The sequence below is a fragment of the Bufo bufo genome, chromosome 6 (assembly GCF_905171765.1).
Source record: "Bufo bufo chromosome 6, aBufBuf1.1, whole genome shotgun sequence".
Classification (NCBI taxonomy): domain Eukaryota; kingdom Metazoa; phylum Chordata; class Amphibia; order Anura; family Bufonidae; genus Bufo; species Bufo bufo.
In genome coordinates, this window is record NC_053394.1 from 176074976 (window position 1) to 176084188 (window position 9213).

General features: G+C 42.3%; 1 pseudogene; it reads left to right on the top strand.

The window, feature by feature from the left end:
- Positions 1–8407: 8407 nt before the first annotated feature.
- LOC121006565 lies at positions 8408–8611 on the top strand (annotated as a pseudogene).
- Positions 8612–9213: the final 602 nt, after the last annotated feature.

A 9213-nucleotide genomic window follows, 5' to 3' on the forward strand; every position in this document is an offset into this window, starting at 1 on the left:
CACCTTTGGTTTAGATAAGTGAAGGACATTTTTTATCAGGTAAATGTCGGTACAAAATAAACGAAGATAATTCCGTGAAATATCTGAACAAAGCTAAAGTCAACAAAGATTATGGTTAAATATCTTAATTCCAAGAATTATAAATACATCACATATGTACCTTGTTTCTTGGAAATTATCATGACTTTTTTACTAAGGTTGTATAAAGGTGACATTGATAAATTCGTTACCTGATTGGATTAAGCTTAGGGGAGGTATATGGTAATCTTGTGGTTTGTATCTATAAATTGTCTGCGATGTCAAAATAAAGAAACAACCATTTTAAACCTATCAACATGTATTGGTCTTTAGTGGTTGCCCGGCCGGAGGTTCACCCACAGACAAACCAGGGGCCCTTTCAATTGGTAGCAGAGGATGGTTCACTGACTATCCAGGTGAGTAAATAATTTCTGCCACTATTTATGTTGGTTGGAATGTTTCTCTCCTGGATACGGTGAATATCTGATGTATACTGGATGGCAGGTTAGTGGCAGGTTAGTTTAGTGTTCTTAGGACTGTGGGACAGACACGAGGCAGCACTCAGTGTTCTGCGTATCCTGATAGGAGCGGCGTCTCCTATAGGCACAGTGGTTGGCAGGGGATGTTGTTCCAGGAACATACATCATATTGATGGCAGGGAATTTTTCGAATGCAGAACTAGTCTCTTCGAACGTTGGCAGGGATTTTTCAAATGGGATTAGTCTCTCATTTGACGGTTTATTGAGTTAAAGGATAACTCTGGATTTATGTGATTGAGTTAAAGGATAACTCTGGATTTATGTGAAACAAGGTACCCGGAATATATGTATAAGGAAAAGGAATACATATGGAAAAAAAAAGAGGTGAGGGAAACGCATACATCTGAATGCAGATGTAGGTTTCTAACTCACTAGGATTGTCTGTGGAGTGAATTGTTTATTGAACATAACTGTACAGTTAAAACTTGGAAAGTGACATTGAATACTGCAGTCTATTAAGTTCGTAAATAGTGTTGCCCATATAAGATATTTTACACGTGTTATAAGAATATTGTGCTAGTGGAAAATCTGATTGTGCTGGCTTAATTGATTCTCAACATAACAATACTAACACAATTACTTTCTGCTATTTGCTGCTATTTCCGCTTCATTGTTTGCTGCTTGAAAATATATGTATAGAGTTTATTGTCGATTTCATTATACATTATGGGTAACGGCGTGGGAAAGGATCTGGATGGTGAGCCAGAGACCAGACCCACACCGCTACATTTTGTATCAGGCACCTGTGGGATTAGTGTAACTGATCCATTTTGGGTAAATATCTGTGACCGCAGTCAGCAACTGTGTATTACGCAGATCAGCGATGTGGGTCCTCGCAATGAAGGTGACTGGGAAGAGGTTAAAAAAATGGTGGGGCTGCACCCAAAATATAACTATCCCGTTGGTGCCTGGGATGAAGATTATATGAAAACATGTTTTAAGAAATGGGAGAAGGCATTAAAAGAGTACAGAAAGAGATTTCCACCAACCCATCACATATACCTAAAACAGGATAGGGGGACAATGAGTAAAAAGGAAGAAGTCCCATGGTCAGAAATTCTGCCCGCCTTGCCAGAAAAGCCACCGGCATATGATGTAACGGTATTAGAACCACAAAAGGCAATACTCCCAGCTGTCTCTACAGAAGGCATGCTACAAGTCCCTTATGATAAGGTCCCCTGTCCAGAACAAGCAACCGCACCAGAATTATTATTATTTTCCGGTGAGAATCAAAAGAGAACCGGACTGTACCCGGATTTGGGGGATAGAGATTCCCTTTTGAGTACTGCAGTTATAGTGGCAGCAGCACTTATGGAACAAGCAGATGTGACTCCACAAGTCAAACAAGCTAAGGAAAAAAGAATTGAATATAGAGAAAGCATGGACATTTATGTACATGAGCTGATTCAACTGAGGGATAAACTAAGGACAGACATAGTCTACATTAAACAGCTTCCCCTTCAGGATGTCTTTCCCGTCATATATGATCACGAGGACCCAGATGATACAGACCTTCCTAGTGAGGAACAGATAGATGAATTAAAGGGCATTTTGGGAGGAGAGTGTGGCAGAACCAGAGCTGCAACTAACAAAAAAAACCAGCTGCTGACCGAGATAGGAAAACTAAGACAGGAGTACTGGAGGGTGAAGAAGGACTGGGAAACCAGGGCTCAGGAAGAGTATGGTAGGAGGACAACAGGAATTGAAACACAGATAGAAGCGGACAGTTTAGAACATGAAATTCCCCTGGCAACCTCCAGTCCTAGAATACCTGGAGTAATCCAACCCCTAACAGATGAATTTTCCAAACTTACTCTAATACCTGAGGAAGGGGATAGGGAAGGCACACAACTGCGGCTTCCCATGATTACTGTGGGTAGCACTGAAGTCCATATCCCTCTTCCTCTAGGATTAATGAAGGAACTGAAAGATATGTGCCCCAATCCAAAAAAGGACCCTAGAGCAGCAGCTATGTTTCTGCAGAAATATACCGCAGGGAGCCATTTAACTTTGGAGGATATTCAGATAATACTCTCAGCCATAGACCCAGACACTGGCTCTCAAATCGATCCAGAAAAGATAATGAGGGCATCAGAAAAAGAAGTTAGGGATGCAGGAGAGAGAGATAGCCCCAAGGTTTGGAAGAAGTTTTGGGATAAGATAGGAGTAGAATGGATGAAAAGATACAAAGGGGATTCAGGTTTACACACAATGCTAAATACAAAACAAGAGCCGAAAGAGGATTTTTATAGTTTCTGTAAGAGACTGTTGGACCTCTACAGTAGTACAGGAATGAATTCACCCGAATTGTTCAAGACTACATGTATGACAAATGGGGACCCTAAGACGACACAGCTAATAAAATTAGTGAATAACGAGTGACAGAATTTATGGATGACATAGCAAAACGCTCGGCTTCTGGTGTTTTCAATCAAAAGGGAGGAGTATTTCCATTGTTAGTGCAGCAGGACATACAACAGGAGTCTATATTGTCAGGTGGGGAAAGCAATTACATGATGATGTCAGGTTTCTCCCGGGGAAGGAATAATAGAAGAGATCCGAGAAGTAGGGGCCAGGCAGATTACCAGGGAAGAGTAGAAAGAAATCAGAGACAGGGTTGCTTCATTTGTGGGAGTCTAGGTCACTGGAGGCGGGAATGTCCAAAGGTGAGAGATGAAGATAGGAGAGAATACAGAGGGAGAGGCGCCTCTGACTACCGAGGGGGGCCCAGACAACAGGAAAGACAGCAAGATATGACAAGAAGACAACCCCAGGGAGATCGTATTAACATACACTGGCCAGCACAGGATGGGGGGAGTAGACAACCCAATTTGCAATCAGACTTACAGAGGTGGTCTGAGCATGAACAGTACCCGTCCCCTCGGGGGAACAATTACTACTAGGGGTGCCCAGAACAAGTCCCATCCTTCATCATGCATTTTGTTCCAACTGATTGGCAAGTCTTACCACAAGTAATACTGCAAATTGATGGTATTAAAGTTAATTTATTGCTTGACACCGGAGCAACGACTTCAAGTGTAAACAAAATAGACTTCATTAATGATAAATGCACCGAAGGAAGTTCTATGGGTATAAATGGGACGACAGTGATACATAAGGTGACAGCACCGCTCCCGGTTTGTACTCTCACGGGGGAACTAGTGACGCACATGTCTTTTGCAGTCTTACTAGAATGCCCCGTTTGCCTATTAGGAAGGGATTTAATGGCAGCATTACAGATTTCATTAGTCTTTGACAGAAAAGGAAGACTTACAGCAACCTCAATGAAATGTGACCTGACAAACCCAAAGAGACGTGACATGAATGGGTTCTTTTTAAGCATACCAATGTCCCTGGAAAATCATCCAATTTGGGCAAAATGTAAAGACTCAGTAGGAAGGATTAACTGTGAGCCCTACCGGCCCTGTTTGAAGGAGGGGGTTATGCCAACCTTTCAAGAACAATACCCATTGAGTGAGGAAAAGTTAGAGGGTATAAAGCCACAAATTGAGAAAAACTTGCAGATGGGAATTCTTAGGAAAATTGTCAGTCCCTGGAATTCCCCGATAAATCCTGTAAAAAAGGCTAATGGCACATGGCGGCTGGTACAGTATCTAAGGAAGGTAAACAAGGCAATTATCCCACTTCCCCCCTTGGTGGCAGATCTTACAGCTGTGTTTGGGGCCATTCCTGCGGGATCCAGATATTACACTGTAGTTGACCTCAGTAATGCGTTCTTTTCCATACCAGTGGCTTGGGATGCACAAAATCTTTTTGCTTTTCAGTGGGCTGATAATGGTCAGGTGACTTGGACCCGTCTCCCTCAAGGTTTTGGGGATAGCCCAGCAGCCTTTTCTATTGTATTAAAGGCTACATTGGAAGATTGGGAACCAAAGAGGGGATCCACCTTAATACAGTACACAGACGACCTTTTACTCTCCAATTCGGAGTTAGAAGCCTGCGAAATAGATTCACAGAGTTTATTAGACCACTTGGCAAGCAAAGGACACCTGGCCTCGAAGAAGAAAATCCAATATGCAAGTACCCAGGTAGAGTATCTGGGGTGCATAATAGAGGCAGGAGAGAGAAAGATCTCACCCGCTAGAGTCAAGGCAGTGACCTCCCTAAGCAGGCCGAGGGACAAAGCTACAATGCTGTCCTTTCTAGGGTCAATAGTGTATTGTAGGCAGTGGATTCCCGATTGCTCCCATTGGGATTCAATCCTAAGAAAAACTACACTCACAGAAGCACCAAAGGTAGTGGAGTGGACAGAGGACAGAGTAGAAGCCTTTGAGAGATTGATTCGGTCCCTGACCCAAGCCCCAGCCTTGGCCCTGGCAGATTATGGAAAGCCATTCCAATTATACTGCGTGGTATCTGGAGAAACCTATGCAGCGGTTTTGACACAGACACATGGGGGGAGAAACAGGCCAGTTTTATACTTATCGAAAAAATTACCTCCTGTGGTTCTTGGAATGCCTCACTGTCTCCAAGCATTAGCAGCCGCGGCTATGTCAGTAAAGGATGCTACTAAGATAGTCCATGGAAATACAATGGAACTTTTCACCACTCATACAGTCTTGTCCCTCCTTCAAAACATGACCACACAACACATGACAGCTCAGAGACTGTCCGGATATGAGACCATATTACTCAGTACGGCAAACCTGTTGATAAAGACATGTCCAGACACCTCACCAGTGATAAGATTTTTGCATACACTTTTGAGACTTAAGCGTGAAGGTTCTGACGAACAAGTAGACCCAATACCTGAACACAGATGTGATGAAATAATCTTGTCATGCACAACACCTAGGGAGGATTTAAAGGACACACCACAGACTGGCAGTATAGATGTTTTTGTGGATGGATCATGCACAAGACCAGATGACAGGACATACCAAACAGGTTACGCAGTAGTCATGCTCCCAAATCAAGTGATAGAAGCTGAACCAATTGTCACAACTTCAGCACAACAAGCTGAGTTGGTAGCGCTCACAAGAGCCTGTGAAATATTCGCAGGACACAAAGTGAATATTTATACTGATAGTAGCTATGCATTTGGAACAGTGCATGATTATGCATTAATATGGAAAAATAGGGGGTATATCTCAGCAGACGGGAAGAAGGTAGCGAATCAGAAATACATAGATCACTTGCTACATGCAATTCAATTGCCAGAAGCTATAAGTGTGATAAAAGTGAAAGGACACTCTGCAAAAGGAGATTATCAAGCTATGGGAAACAACCTAGCAGACAGAGCAGTAAAAATGGCAGCCAAGAGAGACACGAGAAGGGAAAATAAGTTATTATACATGACAGACTTTGAAAGTGAAAACTGGGAGTCAGTAGTATATCAACTTCAGAAACAGTCTACCAGTGAGGACATCAAGTACTGGAAATCTCAGGGACTGCAGACGACAGGTACAGGTATGTGGACAGAAGATCGGATATTGGGGGTTCCTACTGCATCAGCACCGCTCCTAATATCTTATCTTCATGGTCCTGGACATTTAGGAAAACAGTACATATCAGAACATTACAAGTCACTGTTCTGTACACACCAATTGCAGAGATTGATAGACGATCTGGTCGACTCATGCATGACTTGTGCACAGAATAATGTTCAAGGAAAAGCACACGGAAGACATGGGAATCTACCACCCCCTACAGGCCCTCTGCAAGATTTGCAGATAGATTACACACACATGCCAAAGCAACCCGGGAATATAAGATATCTGCTTGTCATAGTCTGTAGGTTCTCCGGATGGTGTGTAGCCATACCTACTTCAGGAGAAACAGCTGGTGTGACAGCTAGGGCATTGATAAATCAATGGATTTCACTGTATGGACTCCCTCGGGTAATTCATTCAGATCAGGGACCTGCTTTCCAGTCCAAACTAATACAAGAACTGACAAAGATTTTGGGTTTCCAGTGGAAACTCAATATAGTCTACCATCCCCAAAGCGCTGGAGTAGTGGAAAGAATGAACAGCACCATTAAGGATAGGTTAAAAAAGGCTACTTCAGGAACATTGAAAGATTGGCTGAAATTTCTACCCGCCATTCTCTACCAAATAAGAACGACACCAAATAAACAAACAGGGTTGTCACCTTATGAAGTGTTATTCGGTCGACCCCCTAATACCCGTGAGGAATCGGATACTGACAGTAACATTTTTGCCTTGCAGGAACAGTACGTGAAACACTTGGTAGGTATACTCTCGGAAAATTATGATAAGGTTGCTGTCACCTTTCCTCCTCTTTCCACAGACCCAACTCATCCATTCTTGCCCGGAGACAAAGTTCTAGTGAAACAACTAGCTGCCCGCCACAAGACTGGTCCAATTTACCAAGGTCCATTTGAGGTTCTAAGAGTGGCTCGAACGGCTGTCCTTACTGACCAGAGTCCACAGTGGATACACGCCAGCCGGCTCAAGAAGACGCCAGAAGGAGTCCTCAAGAAATTCCCCGGACAAACATGAGTCTTCCGGACAAGATGCCTACAAAGGAAATGGCTTTGATCATACCCCCGAGCCTGCAAAGTAGATATGAGCGATGGCTAAGAGGCTATCCAAAACCACTTAGTCCAAAGGATCCAAAGACTATGCTGGACTTGTATGAGGAAGAATTTATGTTCAGGGAGTATACCAATGAATTAGAAACTGATGACTTGAAAGATCAAAACTTTCCTGAACCGTTTAGTAAGCAGATGATTCAGAGAATGAAACTGTGAATATGTCACCCTTAAAAAGGGAAGTACCCTGAGAAAGATACCGAGAATTGGTGTGTGGTATAAGGAGTGATCATATGGAATGGGAATTCCATATGATCAAAGAGGGGATTGTAAGGAAATTATGTCTGTATCCACACACGTTCATATATATATATTAATTCAGCTTTATATGCTTGTATTAAATATGCAGAGTTCTTCTTTAAAGGAAATATTTTATACTCTTATGACAGCAAGGTCTAGTAACACAAGCTAAACAGGAAATGAGGTCTCGCAACACAAGCTAAGAGGAAATGGCTGTCTGAAGCTTAAAACCGCATGGCTAGAAAGAGATATGCATGCTTTAGCAAAAGAGACCACATTTATGATAGAGGAATGCATGGCATCATAGCTGCAGAAACATATATATATGCACATATATACCTTTTACACATATATCTAACATATGCATTAGATATATATTTTACATTAATACGGGTTATATATATAAGCATTTTTGTATCTTGACGTTCACCTTTGGTTTAGATAAGTGAAGGACATTTTTTATCAGGTAAATGTCGGTACAAAATAAACGAAGATAATTCCGTGAAATATCTGAACAAAGCTAAAGTCAACAAAGATTATGGTTAGATATCTTAATTCCAAGAATTATAAATACATCACATGTACCTTGTTTCTTGGAAATTATCATGACTTTTTTACTAAGGTTGTATAAAGGTGACATTGATAAATTCGTTACCTGATTGGATTAAGCTTAGGGGAGGTATATGGTAATCTTGTGGTTTGTATCTATAAATTGTCTGCGATGTCAAAATAAAGAAACAACCATTTTAAACCTATCAACGTGTATTGGTCTTTAGTGGTTGCCCGGCCGGAGGTTCACCCACAGACAAACCAGGGGCCCTTTCAGCTTCTCCATCAAGAAGAGATTTGGTCTCCTGCTCACCCAGCAGCCCCGGCCGGTTTTATGAGGCGGGCCGTGCGGAGGAACGACAGCTGGACTTGGAATCTCTCAGCTCCTTCTTACCACATTCACTCTTGTTGGACATTTGTGACTTTATCACTTAACATGGGAGGTGTTTTCTGAGTTTTGTATGAAATAAAGAAAAATAAATAAATAAATTAAATAAATAAATAAATAAATCTGTTCTTATCAGTTTAATATCTGATACGTCCCCTATCTGGGGACCATATATTAAATGGATTTTTTGAACAGGGAGTTGGAAAAAGACTGATGGGTTAGTTAATTGGCTTATCACCTGAATGAAGTGTTTGGACCTCCACGCACCTTGGTTTTGCTTTGGGCCAGTTGTGCACACTTGGGATGCTGAGTTGTTCCTGTGAATTGACCATTTAGTACTTTTGTAGCAAGTTGGCTGGATGTAACCATTTAGCTTTTCCAGTGCTGTAATAATAAATGAGTAAAGTTTGCCCATGTCTCCCTCTTGTGGATCCTTTGAACTGGATTACTTGGAGTTTAACAAGTAGTCCAGCACTTCCTATGTATCAGCACCTGCCTTGTCTGGACAATGGACGGAACACTGCACGTGTCACAAGAGCCTTGTCAGGTCAAGAGGTCAAAGAGGTCAAGTAAGGTCAGGTCATTGGATGACATCACAAGGGCCCTGATGGAACACTCAACAATGGGGCCGTGACATCACAATCAACAATGCATACTTCCTTTTTTTCTCACTACTACTTCTCCATTCACTCCTATACGTTTTTTCTGCTTGGCGTGCTATGGCACCAGGAATTGCGTGCAAATAAAAAAGGCGTGTGCAAAAGTGGCGGGTGGGGGTGGAGCTATGCAGATGGCGAACACAAAGAGGAGCATAATGCTGGTGACTTCTGAGCGTAGGACGCACGTTTTCCCTGGTTTGTGAGAGAGGAGAAGGAAGCCTCCCGGACTGTGTCTGGGGCTGG